Below are 23,499 nucleotides of genomic sequence, written 5' to 3' on the forward strand. Positions count from 1 at the left end.
AAATGGGGAGTGTGTCACTGTAGAACTGCTGTGAACCGAGGGGTAAAGGAGAAAAAGATCTTACTTGGTAGGAGGAGGCTTCGCATAAATCATAAATAATCTTGCCCGGAGCAGCTGTCCCCTGGATTAGACGATCGCAGGTATAGGCAGACCTGAAGTGGAAGAAATGCCGGATGACATGGCCGGTTCCATAGCTGCTGCTGTGCCGAAAAAACCGACGTGCTGCGTTCTGAGAGGAAACTGACTTGCACTTCTGAAGGGGAAAGTGTCTCCACACAGCGCCTGCTTCAGCGCGGCTTCTGCTGACAGGATTTATTTGGGCAGAGCTGCTGCTGCGCAGGTTTAATGAGACTGACCGAGGAAAAAGTGTCTCCACACGGTGCCTGCCTCAGCACGTCTTCTGCTGAGAGGAATTTTCACTTGGAAAGCTTCAACTGCGCAGGTTCGAGGAATGCACACGGAGACTGCTAGGACGGTGACAGCTCATGAGGTAATGGTGACGACCGTGGAGAGGAGCACCGCTGCTGCCTACAGTCACCACAGGGAAGGGTTACCTATGTGGCGCAGGGTTACCGCTACCTTTCGCTGTCTCTTGTGGGTGAGTGTAAGACGGCAGCGCACCTCACAGGGATGTGGCTCACAATCTTCTGCTTGATACTTCACTAGAAGGATTCACCCTTTCTCCCCATCCACAGTGACAGAAGAGTGCAGAAAAGCAAAGTCAAAGATGCGGCGGTTTACGGTATAACTTAGTTTGCACTGATGAAGGGGAACGGTCGCTGGGTTATGCAGAGGACTGTGACAGAAAACTTAGGAGGCAGCCAAAAACAAGCAGAGCACAGTGCAAGGTAATCGTCACCTTTGAATCACAGCTCACGGTAAGAACGGACAGGTAAAAACACTGCAAGTGTCCACTCGTGAAGCTTACTCACAACTTGTGGTTGTCGGACGCACAGAAATACCCAGCAACAGTTCTAGACACAACGGAGACGGAGAAGAGGGGGCACTCAGAGGGAGCCTCACAGCAGGGCTCCTAGGATCCACGATGGTCAAGAACTCAACACAGGGAACTCCCACGAACTACGTCAAGGAGCGGGGATGTGCACCAACCTGCGTCCTCACAGGCACTGAACCGAGGAATCACCAAGCAGATATACAGGAAGGAGAGAGTACTGAAAGGGGAGATGACAGGAATGGCCCCGTTCGCCAAATCATCGCCAGTGTTATAGTAAGGATGAACTCTGAGGCAAGGTAAGTTCAAGCGTCTTTATTCTGTCATCCACTCTCCGTAAATGACAGCCTGTCCAACATTCCATGGTGAACTCTGGAGGAACGTTCCAAGAGGGAGGAGGGGGCGAGGGAAAGAGAGGGAGGTACCACCAGGGAAAGAGAGGAGGAAAACAACAAAGAGGAAAGTACCAGGGGATAAAAGAGGGAGATTACAACACAAACCTTGGTCCGGCAGTCCGGAAATATAAGGAAACACATCTTCATTACACTGTGAATCAATTATATGCAAGACAGACACCTTGCACTGTAAACATCTTAAATCACAATCTCTAGATAATACTTCAGTTTTCCTATTCAAATCAAACCAAGAGATTTTAATGGGGCATACGAAAGCAGAGGAGTATAAAGAGAGCAAATCAATTGTTTTCTTTATATGCCATATTGCACTCCCTGCCACTCACTATTAAAAAGCTCCTTTTTACAAAAATGGGCCATTTATCCTCTCTCTACAACGACAACCTATTCCAAAATACCAGCATCAATTTCATTGAGGTTAAATGTCAGAAGACCAATTTAAATTTTCCTTCTTTGTGTTTGCCCAATCGATGATTAAGTAGGGCTTAGAAGTCATTTCAGACACTGCACTTCCAGGTTATTCCAGTCTTGTTATCCACTCTGTTCTGTAGAGATATTTTGTTTGCACCATTGTTTTAAACGCTTGGAACACTGGAAGCATATCGGGTTCATCATAATCCCTATAAAACCTACATAGCTACATTACACTTGGGAGTGGCTGGGATTTAACAATATTCATGCGCAATTTCAAGTCTATGTTTGACGCAAAGTTCATTCCAAGGTACCTAGGATACAACTTCTTCCAAGCTTATTTTATTAATAACCCATTGGTACCTTTTCATTTTCTGCCCAAATATCACGATTTTTGATATTTCCATATTTATTATCCCTTGTTTCTTTTCACAAAATTTCATGAAAGCATCCAATTTCTTTTGCAACCCTAGTTGTGCTACATTTATGATCACCAAATCCTCTGCAAATAGCAGACACGGTGTATGTCATCCTCTCATGTTGTCTAGGCACTCAACAAAATTGAAGCAACTCTATTAAATAAAGGGCAAATAAAGTTGGGGTCAATACACATCCCCGTCGTAAACTGTTCTTGATAGGTATTTATTTTTAAACAACAATCCTTCTTGGTTTAATTCAAGTCTTTCCCAATTTACCCCTGTGCATTTCCTTCAGGATATTTATTACCCCTTCTGGGATTTTTATGTTCTTTAGCTGCTCTCACAGTACCTCACGACTGCAGAGCTGCCCTAAAATCAACAAAACAGCAGAATAAATTACCCACAGTATCTATTGACGTCTTGGCTATCAACCATGGACTAAAACAATGGTCTTTAGCCCAATTGCCTTACTTAAAACCGTCTTGCTCCATTGGTATTGGATCATTAAGTCCTATCCACTTCTAAAGATGGCAAATTTAGAGTTTTGAAAACACTTTTAAATCCACATCAGTGAGACTAATGAGTCTATAAATTGTGGGGTCACAAAAATGTCCTTCTTAAAAAATAGGTTTTATTATTGCCCCCTTTCTAACTTTTGGGCATATTACCGGAGGTCACAAATGCTTTAAACATGGGTGCATGGCCAACCGCCGATCAAGATGGCAGTTTTGTGATAGAGCTCAAGCCACCCACCTTTTTTAATCCCCTAAATATCCAATCGAATCTCTGTATGCTGTTGGAAATAAAGCACGGAGGAGATGTGTAACAATTTGGTGAGACCGGGTGAGCCCCATAATTTACATGTTGGCACCCTGTGGCAGAACTAGCAGTCAGGGCCTGGCATGGCGTGCTGCTGCACCCGAGAGAGGATGGTAGACTGAAGTGTCATAGAAGTGGCATGCGAAGCGGAGTTGTGCCATTGTGCTGGACAGCGGTGAGGTGTCATGTAGCTCCATTGCAGCCGGTTGATGAAGAGCCGAGCCTGTGGCCAACATTGGATTGCTGCAGGCCTAAGTCTCCTATGTCCTTGAGGGCCCTAAATGGACCGATCCGTGCCCAAGAGGCGAGAGGTGGGGGCTGGGAAAGTGCCGCTCAACCCAGCGATGCACTTGAGAGCCAGTCGAGAGCACCTGTATCCATGTGACAGGTCCCATGCTTCAACAGTGAGACCTCACTACTGAGACGCCCGGCCGAGTGCCCGAGAACGCCTTATGGACATTTTCCTTGCTCCTGGGCCCTGGTGGCTGGGCCCTATCTGGGCAAAGGTGGGGCTGAGGTGTGCCTGGACTGTGGAGGCAGCCCCCTGGCTCCCAGGTGAGGTGCCACACATCTCCATCATCATTCATAAGCTGCTGCTGTTGACTATTGCCCTCAATTATTCACCCCTGTTGAAGACAGGAATCACAATTTTAGTTCTCGTTGATCAAAACTATCCCTGCACACCTGATGAGGAGCATAGTTGGGCACCATCACTTTGTCATCTGTGAGGTGGCAAATGGAAACCCGACAGGTCACAGAGGCATCTTTACATGCTCTCTGGTGGGCGGCAGCGAGCACCGAGTGCCACCCTAACTATGATACCACACACACAATGAGGCTCAAGAAGTGGTATTTTTGGGTGTTAAAGACAGCGATGTCTGGGGGCAGGGGATCTCACACAGCCCACCAGACCAAAATGGATAAATATGCGCAACTCAAACCAGACACTCCAGCCTTAACGATGGGGGGTCAGCAGCCTTTGACTAAAACGGCCTCCGTGGCTGAGGAGACTCCAACTCTACAAGATATTATGACAGTGATCCAGGGCATTAGAACAGACCTAAAGGGCAAAATAGACTCAGTAACTACCGAAGTTGAGCTAATCCATGCCGACCTGCAAAATATGGGCTCCCGTATCAAGGAGACAGAGGATCCCATTACCACACTGAAGACTGACACAAGACACTAAAGGCCCAAGTCAGGGAACTTCCGGTCAGTACAGAGGTCCTGCGGGCTAGAGTGGAAGACTTTGAAGGGCGAGAACACCGTAATAATGTTTGCATAATTGGAGTTCCGGAACGGGCGTAGGGCCCGACAATGGACTTATTTGTGGAAGATCTAATACTCAAACATCTGCAGCCTCGTGGCCTATCGGAATACTTCTCAGTAGAGCAGCGACACAGTGTGCCTGGTGCTTCGCCAAGACGAGGTGCACCCCCTGCGCCTCATTGTGGCACGTATTTTTAACTACAGAGATCCTGATGTCATCCTGCAGATAGCAAGGAGTGCGCCATCGCTCAAGTGTGATAACAATACCATCACCTTCTTTCTGGATTTTACCCTCTGTGTGCAGAAGTTGCTGCGTTCCTTTTTTGAAGTAAAAACAGTCCTGCGGGAACATGAACTGAAATATGCAATGGTTTACACTGCAAAACTGCAGGTTGTGGCAGAGGATAAGACACTCCAGAAGAGGTCTGGAACTGGCTCGACTGCTGGCGAATGGTCAAAGGATTTAGATCCCAACCAAAGCAAACTAAATGCGGAATGGACCAGAGAGCTCACTGAGTGCAACAAAACCTGGCTGCTGAGAGAAACGTCGATGAAGTACCAATAACTGGGACACCCTATGGGTTGTTAACAAGGGAAATAAGCTGAAGCTTCATCGAAGTAGGCAACAGCTGGTTCTCTATACAACTTTATGTGCTGCTGCTGGAATAAAGAAGGTGGGATACACTCCCTCCCATACCCAGTGTGGGGGTACTCTTGTATGAACACTAAGAACTTTGCTGTAATACTGAGTGGGAACTAAATGGTAACAGATGATGCTTGTTATTTTCAGGGGAGCAGTGGAGTGGCTTTATAATGGGCCCATGCTTCCCCCACGATAAGTTATGTGAGTTGGGGTAAGAGGCGCTCTGCGCAGTTGGGTCAACAGGCATTTTTAAGTCATGCAGGGAGGCGGAGGGGAGGGTTGAAACGTGGGTTTGTTTTATTTGTATGTTCTTAGCAAGTGCGTTAGTAGTAGCAATGTCAATTTCTTGAAGACGCAGTGTCCACTCGGGCTTCCCTTTCTACCCCGCCCTAATTAAAGTTAGTCATGACCTTACGAGCTTCCCCCATAAGTGCCTGGGAAGCTTCCACAGCGATTTGGTTTTTGCACCTGTGAGCCCCCTTCTTGTCCTGGGGAGGGATACCGACTAACGGTCCCCATTTCACCAGGGTGTGCCCATTGAGCATGTCTAATGACTGCTACACTGCCAACACTAAGCTTTAAAATCCTCTCCTGGAATGTGAATGGCCTAGGAGACAAAAATAAAGCAGTCCTTCAGGAGGCTACTGACTATTACTTTGCAGAGAATGAGGGAACGGTAGACTCGAAATGTGGGCTATGGGAGGCTTTTAAACTGGTCATAAGAGTCCATGGTATATCCCTGACCTGAGGACACAAAACAAAAATAAATCAACCTGGAATTCCTAGAAAGGGTAAATCAGGAGTTGGAGACTCACCTGATCGCAGACTACCACACTGTGGTGTGGCATCACTTGAATCTCAAGCACAGGGAGTAAAAGGATGTCGCTTAAGAGGTTGCCAAGGCCAGATACTGAACAACCCAACACCATCTCTACGAGGTATGGGATAGAGGGGGTAAACGTCTAGCGTGGCTAGACATAGAAAGGCGTCATAAAGGTGGGTGTTTGAGGTGATCGAAGAGAAGGGAGGCTGGATCAGGGATTGACAGGGGATAGCTGATGACTTCTCAGCTTATGTTTCAATAATATACACCCAGTCCTCCACAACCACAAATGAGGAGGCACAGGAACTGTTGTCTGACCCCAGCATACCACATCTTACATTGCCCAAAAGAGAACTCCTCGAACAGGACTTCACCGATAGTAAGGTTTTGCAGGCCATTCGTGAGCTGACCTCGGTGAAGGCTGGAAGCCAGAACAACCTACCCATTGAACTGTACCAACTTCTGACAACCAAGATTGCCCCCTTCATTTTGAGAATGTTTAAGGAGAGCCGAGATGCTGGAACATTACTGATAGATCAAAGGTTAGCTAATAGAGTAGAAATCCATAAAGATGGTAAATCGCCTGATAGCTGTGCCTCTTACAGACTGATTTCACTGCTGAATAAAAAAGTAAAAATCTTAGCAAATCTACTGGCGACCTGGCTGACACAGGTTATCCAGACACTGGTCCATCTGGACCAATTTGGCTTTATGTCAGGTAGAAGTACAGCACTTAAATTGTGATGCCTAAACGGAGTGCTGGGATGTGCTACTGAGATCCGTGAGGATGCCCCAGAGGTATCTTTGGTTGCAAGGATGGCCTTTGAGATGGTGGAGTGGCCCTTCATGTATGCAGTTTTAGAAAAACAGGATTCTGACCATGATTCTTGGCCTGGATTTAACTTTTGTATTCTGACCAACTGGCCCAAGTGACGGTAAATGGGGGCACATTGATAATTTTTCAGCTGCGGCGAGGCATGACACAAGGCTGCCCATTTTCTCCATTGATTTTTGTCTGCTGGAGCCCTTGGTGGTCTGGATAACGGGTGACCCGTTAATAAGAGGGGCAAATGGTCCTTGGTGTGGGAAGACAGAATCTCCCTCAGTGCAGTCAATATCCTACTATACATAGCTGACCCAAACACCACGAAACATGGAATACTACATATATTTGTCTTGTATCGTAAATACTCCTGGTACACCATCAATTAGGACAAGACGCTAATTTATATACTCATGTAGATCCCACATGTCACCCCAGAGACTGCACATCAAGGGTATCAAAGGTGGTTACAGAAGGGTTTTGTCATCTGAGGATTTATATTACCAGAGACACTGTCGTTTTTTGCAAATGTAACCTTGAGCCCCCACTTGCACATTTGCAAAGTGATATCCAACACTGGAGGGACCTGCCGCTGTCCCCTTTGGTGAAGCAATCACTTTTTTAAATGATGGCCCTTCTCTGCATTCTTTATATTCTCCACAACCCACCATACCCAGGACCACCCTCATACTTTTATGCAGTGAATGTCGCAGTTCGTACACTCCTCTGGTATGGTGGTGTCCCCAGAATATGCCTCCCGAAACTGACCAGGGGCTGGTATGACAGCAGAATAGCACCCCCGACCCTTCAAAAATACTACTGGGAAGCCCGGTTCATGGGAGTCAATTATTGGGTGCTCTTACCTCATGATGAGCCAGCTTATAGGCTCAACATATATACAACTGGGAAGTTATCGCAGAGCAATCTATGGAGGGGAGGAGCTACAAATCATTTTATTCCCCGACTTAAGTCACAATTCAAATATGACATGCTACACTGGCAACATTGGGATGGTGGGGTAGAATCACCCAGGCGACCCTGCTATGGGACAGAGCAAAACTGGGGCTATGGCTAGGCATTGGGGCTTTGATAAGTGGGACCTAATAGCCCTCTCAAGAGTGCGAGATCTGTGGACAAGAGGGGGAGTGTTGGACCATGCAGATTTACAGAGAGACTACCAACCAGCATACACTGAGGCATATCGCTACCTCCAGATCAGTCATGCTGTACATAGGGCATAACTAAGGGGAGAGGAGCTTACGAAATCCTCCCCAATAAAATACAGACTACTTGATAAATATACGGAGAAAGGCTATTTCCCCAACTTATGGTAAAATCTTAAATAACTCCCCTGACCTCTTGCCATGTCTTTGAGAAAGGTGAGAGGATGATGTGGGGCAGTTGGAGGATGATGAACGGGGATGCCACTCTTTGGGCCGTTGTTGCTGCCGCCTCGTTCACCTGGATCGCCTGCAGTGGGAGCTCCATCCCCCAAAAGACATCACTCTCCCAGGAAGGAGGAGCTGGTAACGCGCATAAAAGTGCCTCAGTCTTCCTGCGGCATTGGATGCTGCTCTTTAGGCCATTGTTGCTACTGCCTGGTTCGCCTGGATCGCCTGCAGTGGGCACTCCATCTCCCAAAAGACATCTCTCTCCCAGGAGGGAGGAGTTGGCAACGCGCATAAAAGCGCCTCAACCTTCCCGCAGCGCCCGGCCAAGGGCAGGCCCGTCCTTGTCTGCCATTGCCAGGATGAGGCAGGGCAGGGCCATCCCCTTTAAATCTGGTTCCACCGAAACGTGAGTACAAACCCCCTGGACTTTGTTTTAATGTTTGACATTGACTTTGGCTTAGTTTCTGGCCTTTCACTTTTGTCTCACCACTTACTCTCGTTACACTTGGACTATCTGCTATCTGGGGTCGGTTATATTTTGTTTACAAACATTCTAGGTTGCTGGTAGCTGTTTGTGGCCAGCTTGTTTGCTACTTTTGACCCACGTCTTGCCTATTTTGTAAAATATCACTGATTTTATACTGTTTGGGTAAAGTATCCTGTGATCAGTTCTGTTGCTTTTGGATTTTGTTGATTACTGTAGCTGTGATTTGTGAACATTCTAGGTTGCTTGCTGGGCAGACTAGCAGACAATCACCTACTTATCCTCTGGCTGTAACCAAAAAAGGATCTAGGGGGTGCGATACTGGCTGAACTATTAGACTCACAAGTAATTACAATTCACATCCTATCATGAGGAAAAGGAAGTACAGAGACTTCGAAAACGGGGATGGTAGATCACAATTAAAATTAAGAGTAATCAAAACCAGTAAAGTACGTAAGTCGGCTGGAGGCAATTGTGCCCTTGATCGCATAGATGACCTACTTGTTGAATGCGAGGATATTCTATCTCAGCCAGTGGATCTTCCATTGACCCCTTGTCCCTCATGTTCACCAATTCACTCTAATGGTTTGAAACCTAGCAGTCCCAAACATATCCCTTCTATGTTTAGAAAACCTTAAATTCGTAGTACAAAAAATTGCTCTTTGGACCACTCTTCCGTTTCTAATACCTCCAACATTGTTGTAGAAGAGGCAGTTGTAGTAGAGGGGGCACCATTTACAGAACTTCCTGGTAGGATCCTAGACAGTGCCCTAGTTGTTAGTAATCTAACCACTGACCTTACTCTCTCCAATAGGCTCCTCCTACTTCAGGTCACCCATAAGCCCCTAATGACAGTAGTGACGGGGCCAAGCGAGTCCTACAGCCTAGATGAACGGAGACAGGAACTGAGAGTAGCCCAAGGGGCCCGTGTCACACCTTCTTGGCCATTAAGTGAGACTGCCATTATCGACCAGGTCAGTAGGGGCAAGGATCCATCCAAGACTTTACTTGATCTTAGGACAGAGGTAGAGAGTTTGAAAAGGGTACTTCAAGAGTTAAAGGACCAAATCAAATTGCTAACTAAAAAAGGTGACATCAAAGCTCAACTGTCCGAGCAGCTTCCTACGAAATCCTTGATTCGTACAATTACCCTGGACACCTTTTGCATTCTTTTATTCTACCTTTAAGCATAATACCACTGTTGACGATAGTAGCTTTTACCAATTCCAAATATTAATAGTAGTTACCCATTGGCTCCCAAGATGCCTCTGTATTAGTAGTAATTGAGGAAGAAGGTCAATTTGCTTCTCTCCAAAGAACTGTACCTCTTCTGGAGAATTCAACCCAAAGTGGAAATCAAGATCTTATGGCCATAGTTATTTCTAGCCGGAGGTCCATGCTTAGTGATAAATTATCGCTATCACTCTCTTGCAATATGCTAATTCCTAAGACTGAGTCAAAAGAGGGACCAGAGATGTGTGAGCCTGACTTTAAATTGCTATTAAATACTAATGGGGTTCTCCCAAAGAAGGCTAACAGGACCTGGCAGTCTAAACAGTACAAAAAACATTTGATCCCGTCCTATCTTACCAGCCCTCCTCAAGTGTACAGCACTGGGGAAATAAATGTAAACGGTCAAGCAAGTTATTCTATACATTGATTATCATCACAGAGAGAAAAGACCAGAAACAACTTTGTTCATATGAAGAGATCTTTCTTTATATAGTTTTCATAAAAGTCAATATGTAATCATTCAATATCAAAATAGACAGTTGGCGCAAGAGAAAGTGAAAAAGAAGTGCTCATATGCAATGTAAACGGTGTAAAAGACGGAGAGACAATCAGAATAAAGAGCAAAGATACCCTATTTTACGTATACAACACTGGTTGGAATGAAAGTGATTCAGTCGCCTGAAGCAATGTTAAGCCTGTATACAACATCAATCCATTATATTGTTCTTTAAGTGACCTCTGAACAGGGTCATAAGTTAGTAATGTAGGCCAAAGGAGGAGAATGTCAATATTTCAACCCGTCTTTAGCGATAAGGTTATTTTCTACCTCCGTATGCGTTTCTTCATCAGGACAAAAGGACAACCTAAATGTAATAAGATGTAATTAAGGTCTATCTCCCTGTTATATTGATGTGGTGTGCAAAATGAAATTTCAAGGGTAATGACCGTTATGTAAGACATATCCATAATGTATATGTTGTCCAAGTAAGATGTCAATCCTATTATAAGAAACTGTAAAGGGCGGTCTGAAACAATAAACGTATCCTAATTAGCTGACCACCTTAGGACGTTTTAATTTGCTTTTGGAATGGAACTACATCCACCCATAAGCAAGTAGTGCCGTCACAGCCCAGCAGGAGAGGCACATAGACTTTGAACTTTTAAGTGCTCTGCCAGATCCACAACATGGAATGATTTGAATTGCCGTTGGGGTGGGACTGTGTCCCCCAGTAGCACCTGCACAGCCCAGGAGAAGGGGCACATAGACTTTGCATCTATAAGCTCTCTGCCACATCAGCAGAGCAGGACGTTTTGCTTTGCTGTTGAGGTGGGACTACATCCCCCAGAAGCGAGTAGCATCTACACAGCCCAGGAGGAAGAGCACACAGAATTTGCACCTTTAAGCGATCTACCACACTCATAGCGTGGGATCTTTTGCTTAGCTTTTGGAGTGGGACTATGTCCCCCAGCAGCCTCTGCATAGCCCAGGAGGAGGGACATACTGCCTTTGCACGTTATAGCAGTTTACCACACCCACAGCGTGGAATATTGTGCATCTCGTTTGGGGTGGGACTACATCTCCCAGCAGCCAGTAGCCCCTGCACAGCCCAGGATTAGGGGCACACAGACTTTGAGTTTTTCAGCGCTCTGCCACACCCACAGTGTGCAATGTTTTGCTTTGCTGTTGGGGTGGGACTATATCCCCCAGCAGGCAGTAGCCCCTACACAGCCCAGGCAAAAGAACACCCAGAAATCGCACTTTTAAGTGCTGTACCACACCTACAGCGTGGGGCTTTTGCATCACTTTTGGGGTGGGACTACGTCCCCCCCAACAACTGGTAGCCCCTGCACAGTCCAAGAGGAGGGGCACGCAGACTTTGCGCTTTTAGGCACTTTTCAAAACCCGCAGTGCTGGACATTTTGATTTGCTGTTGGAGTGGGACTACGTCCCCCAGCAACCTGTAGCACTGCACAGCCCAGCAGGGGGAACACACAGACTTTATTAAGATCTCTGCCACATCAGCAGCGCAGGAGGTTTTGCTTTGCTGTTGGGTTGGGGCTATGTTCTCCAGTAGACAATAGCCCCTACACAGCTCAGGAGGAGGGGCACACCGAATTTGCACTTTTAAGCGCTCTGCCAAACCCACAGCATAGCATATTATGCTCTGCTGTTGGAATGGGACTATGTCCCCCTGCAGCCAGTAGCACCTGCACAGACCAGGAGGAGGGGCACATAGACAACACTTTTAAGCGCAGTGCCACATCAGTAGAGCAGGACGTTTTGCTTTGCTGTTGGGGTGGAACTATGTCCCCTCCACAGCCAGTGGCCCCTGCAAACCCAGGAGGAGGGGCACACCCACTTTGTGCTTTTAAGCTCTCCACCACATCCACAGCATTGGCAATTTTGCTTTGCTGTTGGGGGTGGGACTACATCCCCCAGCAGCCACCAGCCTTTGCACAGCTCAAAAGAAAGGGTACACTGACGTCATGCTTTTAAGTGCTCTGCCACACCCATATCGCAAGACGTTTTTCTTTGTTTTTGGGGTGGGACTACGTCCCCCAATAAACCCAGTACTGCCCCGGAGGAGGGGCACATAGACATTTTGCTTTTAAGCGCTTTGCCACACCTGCCGCACTGTACATTTTGCTCTGCTGTTGGGTTGGAACTACGTCCCCCAGCAGCCGGTAGCCCCAGCACAGCCCAGGAGGAGGGGCACACAGACTTAGCACTTTTTAGCACTCTGCCACACTTGCAGTGTGGGACGTTTTGCTTTACTTGGTTTGGGGCTATGTCCCACAGCAGCCAGTGGCCCCTGCACAGCCTAGAAGGAGGAATACACATTCTTCTAGCTTTTAAGCACTCTGCCACACTCACAGTGCAAGACGCTCTCGGGACATTCCAGTTTGCACTCAACAGCAGCTAGGACCTGCCTCTTGGTTTCTTTATGCTCTGCATGCTTGGACCGTACCAGGACTTTTGAGGGACTCATTTTGTTTAAATGTTTTTTGAATATAGGGAAACAGGAAGGTATTCAATCCACAGACTGTGCTAAGAAGGGGAACGCAGCAACAAAATCCATTACTAATGATCTTGCGACATTAATGAGTCTATTGACACTGAGATTGGCTGCGTTAAGGCCAGGTTGAACACCACCTTGAGGCACCCGGGGCAATGGTATTGAGGACTCACTAGGCAGTTACAGTTCCTTGACAGAGATCTAGTGTCACTCCCCTTCCAACACCCCCTCACATCCAAACCACAAATGGAAATGTCATTCAAAATATTGTGATAACCTTAAGTGTTCCACGTCTGCTTAACTCCTGCATCTCTCATGAGCCGCTAACCCTAGAGGCATTTGAATCTTCCACTATGTCAGATAGCCCACCCTTGGAAAGAACTCGGAAGGAGACCACAAATACAAATGGGGAGAATGCACCATTGCCACGCTGCACTTTTGTTGTACATTCCACCCGTAGTGTTCAAGCAAAGAGACAAATTAGCTGCGCTGGTAGCAAGACTTTGCCAGAACTTATTGAAATGGAAAATAATTCTAAAGACTTTAGTGGCAGATGTCTAGGTAAATAGGACCAATTGGACAATCAGAATAGCAATTTTTGCTCCTATGATCTGGATAACCTAATAGAACTGTATATCCCCTGGCAATGCTCAGAGTGAACCTTTAAACAGTCAGAACGTGGTTGTTGTTGGTCAATCTAGAATCCCCAGTAGATCATTGCAACCCCAAACTCCAATCTGCTAGCTTTCTACCAATCCCCAAGCTCACATAGAACTGAAGAAGAACTACAATAAATTGGGGCCACAAATAAATAATCCCTCTGGTAGAGACCTAGGAAATGAAGTTGCAACGGAGCGTAATTACGAAAATCGCAGAGTTCAGATGTAGAGTTCATACTTGCTAAGCACTCAACATACCAATCAAATTAAAGACACTGACATGTGGTGGGCCTGTGGCACAAATTACACACTCCTGATTAGTATCAATTAATCAAGCGATACAGTTTTATTTGTCCTTGATATATTAATGGTTATTCCACCTTTTGAAGCCCAGCAACTCCATCATCTTCAGGAAGTGCCAAGGGTGGCTTGATAGTATTTGTTTTGGTCAAACTTGCCAGCCTGAAACTTTTATCATACATTTTTTTATTCTTCCATGACAAAGGATGTTGATGAATTTGGAAGGTCATTTTCAGAAGGTAGAGAGTAGGCAAAACAAAGAAATGTTGATAATGTGGGTAGGGAATTTTAACACCCACATATGCGACTCTAAAACCATGATGACCTGTGGTCTTTGGGATGATTTAAATGTACTGCTAGCGCACTACAGACATAACTCCTACCGAGATGCTTTGAATAGGCTTATTTTATCAAAGAAAATGGTCTTTGCACAGGATTTGAAGGGGGAGATTTATCAAATCACGCATCGCAGCGCAGCATCCCGTGACGCTGATGTGCGTTGTGCGACAAGGAAGGAGCAGTAGAGGGCCTTTTTCAAAAAATAATATGTCTCTCTCCTTTCCTTTGCGCCGAAGCTGATTACAGCTGACGTGCGCCATGCACCACCATAGCGCTAGGGTGTGTGTGTAAGTCTAGCATAGGCTTTTTACAGAAAGGATAACCATCCTGTACAAAATGCTATGCCTAAACACGAGGGAAAGCTTTTCCCACTTTGTATGCGTGCAGCACAGTGCAGCACACATGCAAAGTCAGAAAAGGAAGGAGAAATGAAAGGATTTCTTCTTCCTTGCACCTAGTTTAAAAGGGTGCAGTTTTCTCACACTAAACCAAATATACTGTATTTAGTAAATTGGGTTTAGCGTGAGAAGCCTTAGGTGGTTGCATGGAAAAGCCCATGCACCACCCTTGGCACGCCCCCATGGAGCAAAGTAATGCATTACTTTTTCGTTATTTCAGCGCTAAACAAGTTTAGTGCTGGAAAGTAAAATAGGAATAAATGATTTTGCGCCATTTTGCGTCACTTTTGTGATGCAATTAAAGCGCAAAATCGTAGTAAGTCCCCCCCTAAGTTCCTTAGTAAAAATGTAGCCCCGATATTTATTGGCGCAGGCTTCTGTAGCACAATTCATCATATGCTGTTTTCATCAGACGTAGTAAACTTTTGGCACAGGCGTACCCGCCGACGCTACTTCATGGACCACAATTCTTTGGGGCAACACGCTGATAGGACTAGTGGTACTTTACCTGAGAATATTTTTTGGCAGCCTACGCAGCAACCCCACACACATACCTACTCCCTGCTGACGAGAGGCAACTACCTCGAAACACGTGTCCAGGAATGGCTAACGCAACACTCATTTTCATTTCAAACTTTTGGCATAGGCGTACCCGCCGATGCTACTTCATGGACCACAATTCTTTGGGGCAACACGCTGATAGGACTAGCAGAGTGCGGCCAATCGGATTTTTGTTTATATTCAGGCTCCCTTGAGCCGGTGGGGCTGACAAGCCCATGGCTACGCACCTGCGCGCCTTGAGTGGTACTTTACCTGAGAATATTTTTTGGCAGCCTACGCAGCAACCCCACACACATACCTACTCCCTGCTGACGAGAGGCAACTACCTCGAAACACGTGTCCAGGGATGGCTAACGCGACACTCATTTTCATTTGTTTTCATCAGACGTAGTACCTATTTTTTGGAAGTATGAAGTATTGACTAGCTGTATTAGAGACCGCAACCTACTTACTCTGCAGTTGTCAATAGATCTAGACACTTAGGCTGCAAATAATGCCATAAAATACACTAAGAATAAGGGAATTCGTATTAAGTGGGACCTGGTGGACAGGGATCAATTTATGAGGGATTCATTAATTCTACTCTTCAGCAGGAGGGTACGGCTAAGGCATCATTCAGGCATTTACTTTCCTAAGCGTCTATATTTCAACAAGGCTAACCAAGAGCAAATTTGTTAATTCAACCAGCCCAAGTTGGCTTAACCGGGCTTGCTAAGTTTGTAAAAGTTTGAAGACAGCTCTTGTGCAAAGCCCACGGAATAAGCCTGAAAACATTTTGCCTAGGGAAGCCTATGAAGCAGATATCTCAGCTAGGAAGGCTGAAATCAGGACTAAAGTGTGGAAAGACTTAAAGGTTGCAATTAACCTACAGGATCCCAGAGCCTTTGGAAAGTGGCAAACCACCCCTTCTTTTAAAGTTATGAAAGACCGCACATAGATGCAGTGTTTCTGCAAATGCTTGGGTAGCACATTTTTCTCAGATCTTAGATCCCAGTAATTCGCACCAGACAGCTTCCCTGGTGAAAGAAATTGATTATGACCTTAAAGCTGCTGTTAGCCTAAGTTATTCAAAAGAATTGACAGATGTCATTCTGGCTCCGAAAGTTGTCCTTCGGGAAAAGCTCTACGAACAGACGGAATTCCTTCGGGCTAATTTGAAAAGCACCCTAAATATTGGGCCCCCTAATTACAAATGTTTTGAGAGCAGCCATTATAGGTTCACTGGTTCAAAAAGGGGGGAAAAGCCAACCTTGCTGTTATCATCCTATCTCGTTATTAGATAGCACAGTAAAAATATTAGGCTTGGTCATATTGTCTGAACTTGAAGACTGGGTTTCTGAAAATCGGGTATTGCCCAATGTACAGTTTGGGTTTCGTCTAGGGTTGGGCACAGTGGATCAGAGCCTTAACCTTTCTTTGATTGTTCAAACATATGTTGAGGTTAAGAATGGATTCATTCACCTGGGCTTTATGGACCTAATGTGTGCCTTCGACACAGTGCAATGGTCTAGACTTTGGGGCATCATGGAAGACATGGGGAAAAGCCGGGCACTGGTTGATTTACTCCGCTGTCTCCAAGGTCAAACCCCAGCCAAGATCAGTAATAATAGGGAGGGGGATCTTTATACCAAAATTAATTCTACAGTAGGGGTACTCAAAGTCTGTGTATTAGTTGCCTTTCTTTTTTAATTATATATCAATGGCCTAGAGGGTTCATGAGATGTAAAGGTAAAGAATTGCCCAAAATTGGTTCCCGCCCGGTACCAATAGTATTTCATGTGGATTATGCGGTACTCATTACCAGAACCGCTGACATACTGCATACTCTTTTGGATGCCTTTAACACCTTTATGGATGAATTTAGGCTAGAGACAAATTTAACAAAGTCATTTACAATAAAGATTGGACCCAGCTTTTTGAAATCCTGAAAATTCAGCCTCTCTCGTTCAGAGATTATTAAAGTTTCAAATTTTACATACTTGGGAATTCCATTTAATTCTGTTTTAACTAGAGGTTTTTGTAAAACATTTGAGTCATACAATATCAGAGATCTGCTGTCTCAATTGTTTGCTTTGCTAAAAAACTGGGACATAAACCAGTTAAAGAACTAGCCCAATTTTTTGTAGGTAAGTGCCTATGCATAGGTAGTTTTGGAACAGGAGTGTGGGATTATATTGATACTGGCCCTTTGCAGAAAGTGGAAAATAAATTCACACGTAGACTCCTAGCTGCCCCCCAATCAGCACCTACAACCTTCTGTCACACTAAGGCGGGTTTCAGATTTATAGAAGATTACATTAAATTACAACCTTTGGTTTTATGGTTAAGAATATGGGGAAAACTTGAAACGCATTTCTCTAGAGCCATAGTTTTGGATTGTCTTACTTTAGTAATGCAACAGACATCCCATGGTTGCCTCATGTTGAAAAACGTTTTCATGAACTAGGGACACCAGATCTTTTTTCAGACCGAGCAAATTCCTTGCACTTGACCTCCTCTGCAGTCAAAGAACTGGTTTATATACAATGTTTTTTTGTGTGCATATGACAAATTTGTATGCTAGGGATTCTGGCATGATTTCCCAGAATCTGACTGTGAACCCCATGCCAGCACTTTACTTCCAGCTTATTTTTAATGAGTGGCATAGATTTCTACTTACAAGGTTACATTTCAATTTACTTCACTTTTTGATGGCTTTCCCCACCCACAGGCAGAGGTTTGCATCACTTTACCCATGCCCTTACAATGGTAACTCCACACAAAGCACAGTGCACTTTATATTAGTCTGCTCAATTTATTTCCCGCAAAGGAAATGTGTTTTTGCTCCTAATTTTACGTAAATTTAATATGAGATCTCACAGAGGGCCTTCGCCTTTCCATAGCACTTAGGGAGCACCAAGATATGTCATGCTACAATCAATTTTATGAAAAGTTATTTACAGATCAGAATGATATACTGAATTGGATAGGTCATGCTGGTTCTTCTTGTACATTTTATTGCAATTTTATTGCATATATTAATGAATTCATTTATTATGACCATTGTTATAGTAATGTATTTTGTCTTTGCTATGCTCTTTTATGGCTCATTGTAGCCAAAGAAAGTATAACTTGACTTGACTCGACTTGTTTGTAGTTAGAACAAATAAATCTTGTTGTGGTTCGACTCCTAGTTTCATCTATGTATTAACTGTTCAAAAACCTGTGAAATGTTTTAGGGCCAGATGTATGACCCTTACATTTTGTGACTCGCAAATTGCATCACTTTGCGAATCGCAATTTGCGAGTCGCAAAATGCAGTGTACAACGGTATCACAGACACTGTTAGCGATTCCCAATGGGGTTGCAAATTGCATACCTCATCAATATTCATGAGGGAAACACAATTTGCGACCCCATTGGGAATGGCTAGACCTCCTATGGATGGTGGCCTGCTGGGATCAGCAGACCACCATGTCTGGGACTGCTTTTTAAATAAAGTGGTACACAAGGCGGTGGTGATGAACGGAGCATCAGAACCAATCAAACATTCACACCCAGTCAACAGATCTGGGTTTGATCCATCACCGTTCTTTAGCCCACTCTGCCACCCCAGTTCAGACATGGCCATATGCAAATCAGTCTGACCCTGTGCCTCATTGGAACAGTCCAGCCCGAACTGCCAATCCATGTCTTTCCTGGACCGGAAACAAGCATCCTGGGACTGGATTCGGGTTCATAACCCTGGTCAGCCAGGCTATCTTGAATCCAGTGGCAAAGTGAGCAAGGGACCCACGTCTTGGCATACACTGCCAACTTAGGGCGAACAAAGCGATACCAAAGGGGATGATGGACGGAGCATTAGAGCAAATCAAACACTCACCCCCAGTCAACTGATCTGGGTTTAATCCATCATGATTCTTTAGCACACTCCACCACACCAGTTCAGACATGGCCATATGCTAATCAGTCTGACCCTGTGCCTCATGGGAACAGTCCAGCCCGAACTGGGGTGAATGTATGACATTGTTCTGCATTCTGTCCATCAATTGTTGTTTTTGCTTTTTAAATAAAGCATTTTTTTAATGCAGCTTAAAGGAAAATGGGATGCATTTAAAAAAGAAAAATGAAACTTTTCGGTTTCATTTTTCGAGGGCAGGCAGTGGTCCCTGGTACCACTGCCTGCTCTTCAAAAATATTTTCTCACACACTCACAAAAGGGAAGAGGTCGAAGACTCAAAGCATTCTGATCAGATCAGGTGATGAAGAAATCCTTTCAGATGCAGGAACTGTGTTGCCATTTAGCCACATGGTCCACTGTCATCTAGTCACACAGTACATTGAAGCAATGTTGTCTATCGGCTCCTGCATCAACATTGAAGGGTGATGCGTTAGTTCAGATCGTCACAGAGTCATCACTGCATCGAATTTGATGGTTCTGGATAGCAGAAATCACCTTTCAAGGGGCCATGATTGGCACCACTTGGCAGGGCAGGACTCAAAGATGGCAGAGTCCAGGTGCTGTTGCAGATTTGAAGGAAGTAATTGTTTGCCCTAAGACTTCAGAACAGGGACAAGCCAGAAAACCCTTGGAGTCACTCTGGGCTCAAGTGAGATGGGTCCAGTCCTTGCCCTCAGCAGGGCAGAGATCACAGGTAGCAGTGCAGCGCAGCAAAGCAGAAAAGCAGTTCTGCCAGAACAGCAGCCAAGCAGAGTAGCAATCCTTTTAGCACAGCAGTCTTTACTCCTGGCGGAGTTCTTCACAGGTCCAGTAGTGTACTGTCTTAGTAGGGTCAGAGACCCTGTACTTATACCCAAATGTACTTTTAAAGTGGGGGTAACTTCAAAGCAGGACCTTGAAGTGCACAGGTCCCCTTTCATCCCAGCCTTATCTGTCATGCTGTCTGTGGGAGGTAATCAATCCTTTGTATGGGAAACAGAACACTGCCTAATCAGGTGTAAACGTCAGCTCCCCCCTCTTTCCCTGCCGGGGAAGAGCTATCAGAATGCAGGTGAGGTCTCTGTCACACCCACCCACGCTTTCTCTGTTTGTTGCTGTCTAGAGGGAATGCACCAAGTGTAGTCATCACCCACCCCAGATGTGTATTAGAGACAGGCTGTAGTCGAACAGAGCTATGTTAAGAGCAGAGAAATTCCCACTTTCAAATAGTGACATTTCTTAAATTGTAATGTTAAATCCAACTTTACAATTAAAGAGGGCTTATCATTACCATTCCAAAGATATGAAACATTATGCAGCTACTACTATCTAATCAAGAATTATAGCTCAAAAGTATTTAAGGAATTCTCAATGCTATTTTATGAGGAATAAACCTCACAGTACTGAAAAATGAATTTAGCTGCTTGTCATTATCAGGACGTGTAAAACATAAAAGTACATGTCCTACCTTTTACCTACACAGCACCCTGCCATTAGTGCTTTCTAGGGCCTATCTTAGGGGTGACCTATGTATAATAAAAGGGGGGTTAAAGGCTTACTTTTATTCAAATCAAATCAAATCAAATCAAAAATAGCTTTATTTGATTTTTTTAATAAAATCATAAAAGCACAATTAAAAAAAGAGATACACATTCATTTATATCACATCATGTACTCGATTAAAATGAGAAATCATGACTTTCAGGCTCATTTTATTCTACATTACACAATAGGAAAGCATGTAAAAATCTGATTCCAGTTAGAGGAACAGTACATAATAATACCACATGCTAGCTGACACTTCTTAGGTATCTTGTTTTTACTTTATGCTAACATTTCATTGCATAACAATCAAGCAGAGTAACATAATTTTCATCTTTACATGGTTTTCCTGGACCTAATAACACTTTTTAAAAATAAGGATACAGGCGCTATAGTCATTTCATTTTCCAGCGACTGTAATTTCAGGTAGGCAATTCTACATTGTTTTAGACCCAAAAATTGGAATTAAAAACCTTTTCCTAGGTAATATGTAAAATGTACAGAATAAAATAGTATGTATCATGGATTGATTTGAGATATCATCACACGGACATGATAGTAAATTTCGTGACCAATCATTGACTTTGGGAAAAGTAATCATTCTGCGTATATCCCCAGACGCAAATGAGTGAAGAGCATACGGTCAAAGCTTCCATGTACCTTTATCAGGTAGGGCTGTAAACCTGATCAACTTAGCATCAATTGGTTATCCATGACAGTTATTTTTTTCCTTTCTTTATTCCAGCTCTTGTTCTCTAAATAGGTCAGACGCTCTATTTTTAGAGCCTTACTCGAGATAGAAACCATACTCTCCGGAGCTTCATAATATTCAGGATGACCAATTTCGTTAGCCATTAGTTTAATAAAGCCAAGCCAGGGTATGGAAGTTGCCCTATCCAATTTTAGACAATCCATGATTACATCACAATTAAAACTGGTTTCTTCCGATACCCAGATCTTATGCCAGAGTAACAATGGATACATTTTTATTGTATCAGTAATGTACTGCCAGAAGGTAGCGTATAAATGCATTTTTCCAACATTGTAAATGTTGTACTTCCGCAAATCCCCATATGGCTGCCCTATGCATAGCTGTTGTAAGGCATTTTGATTTGTATATAGGTAATAACTCGGAGCTGCTGCTGTGTTACTGAGTGTTACTGAGAGCAAGAGACCGCACAGAGAGCCGCCGCCGCGAACTGTGACCCGCGAGCCCTCGGCCAGGAGCCCCCGGCCCCCGCTGCATTTCTGCATTTCTGCCGGCTGTCGGCCGCTGGAAGCCTCCCCCGTGAGGAGATTTGCTGTTGGGTGTCAGGCCTCTGCGGCTGCAGCGATCGTGGGGGGTGAACAGCGCGACGCTGGTGTTTTGGTTTCGCGTGAGCTGGGAGAGTGTGGAGAGCCGCCCTTTCCGCTGGCGCTGCCCGCGGCTTGCTGCTGGTTTGCTGCTAGGGCCCACGCCGTAGCCGGTGTCGCTGCCTGCGCTGCGGGCCGCCTCAGGACCGAGGGACAGGACACTGGTCACAGCGGTGGGAGTGGAGAGACCTGAGAGTAAAGCAAAGAAAGGAGTGCGGAACAAAGCACATCCTCGGCCCTATTTCCTCTACAGCAGCGGCAGCAAAGTGACATCTCTGCAGGAAGGAAAGAAGTAGTTGCAGCACAGTGGTTGCCCCTGCCGCTATAGCACCTGACACGCCACCCCCCACTTTCATCACTCAACATCTTTACTACACCACTTGGGGGGGCATCAGTGAAGAGAAATGAAGTGAAGCGAAGTATAGCGTCAAGGGGGAGAACCGCAGGAGTGGATAGGAGAGGAGCCGGCGGGAAGAGAACAGCTTCAGCCGTATGAGGTGAGGATCAATCTTTTCACATAGCCTCTTGCCTCTTGGGCACAAGTTAGACCTGCCTTGCTTGGAGCAGGTTAGTTCAGCTCCGACCAGTCTTCGCTCTGTCCATCCTCTTCCACCTTTAACGATGAGATCCGGTCGCCAACGCGGTGCTTTGCCGAAGTTAAAACAGCGTCAGAATCATAATGCATTAACCAAAGTGGGGACGCAGTCAAAATCAGATGAAAAAAAAGAGGGGGCTACTACATCAAGGGTCTGCTTGACTGAATCAGCTGAGCTGAGTGTTCCACCTTTATCCCCCGTAGTTCCAGGGAAGATTCAGAAGATTGCCAACATTGACGTTCAACCGTCAATTAAGAGTTACTTTTTTAAGTACCATACTCAAAAGCAAAGATCGAACTCAAAATAAGAAGGATAACGGCAACACTGGTGCCGATTGCAGATCATCTTCATTTACTTCTCTTGTATCGTCACCGTGTTTAAATAGTGCTCAACTGGGTGAAGATCTTGAGCCCAAATTTGCCCCGTCTCCACCAAGGCCCCGGGATGAGACGGTGTTCTTGGCTTCGAACCTAATTCCTGGCCATTCATCCCCATTGAAAGATTCTAAAGCTATTTCGGGCCAATTTAAGGCATTGGAAATGAGTAGCCCTATGGAAAAGCTTCCAATGCCGGTTAAAGACTCACAAGACCCAGTGATTATCCTGTCGAAAAATTTACCAGTGTATACTGGAAGGCTGCAAGCACAAGCACAAATTCACCGTGATAAAATGGTGGATCAGCTAATCGAACAGCCTATTGATCTATTTGCGATGGAGAACCAACAAAATTTAGGAGCGGAAGAGTCGAACAAAAGATCTACAGAAAGTGGAACTGTTGTAGGCTCGGTAATTGAAATCTCTTCGGGTTCGAATCATAACGTCAGTGATGTGGCCATAGAGGCCGATTATAATATGTTTAAGCCACTTAATAAGGGCGGCGGAGATGATTTAGTATTAAGCCCGATTGAACATCTTTCCTTAACTGGGGAGGCTCGTCCTATTAATTTGGATAAATCCAGTATAATTATGGAAAATAGCTTCTGTATCAATAAGTCTGTATTGATTCCAGGTGTGGTTAGTAGGAGTAATAAGGTTAAGTTGGATATTAATGAGAAATGTAAGTCTTTTAACTCCACAGATTTATCTTTTCTAACAAAGTTTCATGGAAATTTTCAGGTAAAATCAGATACCTTGGA

This window comes from Triturus cristatus, chromosome 2_2 (genome assembly GCF_964204655.1).
Source record: "Triturus cristatus chromosome 2_2, aTriCri1.1, whole genome shotgun sequence".
Classification (NCBI taxonomy): Eukaryota; Metazoa; Chordata; class Amphibia; order Caudata; family Salamandridae; genus Triturus; species Triturus cristatus.